Here is a 1701-nt window from a genome sequence, read left to right on the forward strand (position 1 = left end):
TAAAGGTAAAGGGAACCCCGACAATTAGGTCTAGTCGTGGCCGACTCTGGGGTTGCGGCGCTCATTTCGCTTTATTGGCTGAGGGTGCCGCCGTACACCTTCTTGGTCATGTGGCCAGCATGACTAAGCCACTACTGGCAAACCATTTCGGCCTAAAATAAATCCCATTGCAATTCACACAATCCTGTGCATCAATTGTGATCCTTTGGTGTGTCTCACCATGTTGAGAATCATAACTGATTGGGATGTAAGACAGGGCCTTTTCTTTCAAAGCACCCAGATTGTAGAATAACCTCCTGAGAGACATTCATCTGATCTCCACACTTTACACTTCAGATTGGCAGATAAAACCATTTTACTCTGCTGAGTTTTAGTGTGGCTTTATTTTATCCTTCTGTTGGTGTACACTGTTTATTAAAAATGAGTACAAAAATTGATTTTAGCAGCTTGGACTATTTAGATTGGCTTTTTTAGATGGGAGCCACTGTGAATTAATCTGATAAATAAGGTGAGGTATAATTTTTAAAACAAATAAAAGAGAGTAACATAGAGCAGGACAAAGACCATTCACTCACAGTCTAGTTATTCCATTATTAGATCACTGAGTACTGCTGTTGTGACCTGATGGCTGAATACAAAGTCAGACACTTTAGGTTGGCTTTCAAACCACTTTATTGATTCTGAAACTGAACCAATCAAAACATGCAGAAGGAAACTTCTGCAATAGCAGAAATCAACTGTAAACTCCAAGGGGAGCCCCTGGGCCAAAGAGTCCAAAAAGCCAACCTTGTGGCCAACTCCTAAGAAGATCGCTAAGGCTAAACCTGCTTCCTGCACCTAACCACCAAAAGTGAATGATTCAAGCCATTTACACACTATGGACTACAACTGCCACTCATTAGGGGTAGACAAACAGGCAACTTAGTAGACTGCTCACAAAAAACAACAACACAAATGCACATTTTCTTACTTGGTTAATATCTATTCGAAACTCAAACGCATCTTGAAAAAGAACTGACTTAATTTAATGAAATATTGTAATGGCCATAAAGTGAGAGGCACACGTGAAAAAAATTTGTGGTTTTTTGGCACTTCCGGTTTCCTGCTAATAGGAAAATGCAGCGCAGAACTGATTGTCTGATCAGTTCGAGACCTGCAGGGGATAGAGAGGAAAGCACCACGGCAAGGCCCCCCCCCGAAGGTTCCACTAGGGGTTGTGGAACGTCGAAGGGTCCGGCAGAGCGCAATGTTCTGCCAGCACCCCCCCAATAAAACACTGTTGAAAGACAAGTGGGGGGGGGAGCGGTTGAGAGCTCTTGTGGTTGCATCGAAACCTGTGAGTCCAAGTCTCAGACTGTCACGGTAAGCAGGAGGTTTTTATTCTAATTTTACTAAACCGAAACATCTTTGGACTTTCTTTACTTTTATTTCCTTTTTTTCTTTTAATTTGGTGAAAACAGAAATCAAAAAGGAAGTCAACTTCTGTTTTCTGGCTATCTGCCAACTGCTGGGAAGAGATTTGTAAGTGGAAGTCTTACTGGCTACCTTAATCCCTCTGGTGAGAAATACCTTCTGTGAGGGGTTTTTTAGTGCTAATACTGTTTGAACTTGATTGCTGAACCTGAACTCTATTGGATATAATATTGATCTTGAACTTGAAGTGACAGTTCCTAGATTTGAGAACATCTTACTGGATTCTCC

This window comes from Podarcis liolepis, assembly GCF_965112155.1.
Source record: "Podarcis liolepis genome assembly, chromosome: 1".
In the NCBI taxonomy this organism is placed as follows: Eukaryota; Metazoa; Chordata; class Lepidosauria; order Squamata; family Lacertidae; genus Podarcis; species Podarcis liolepis.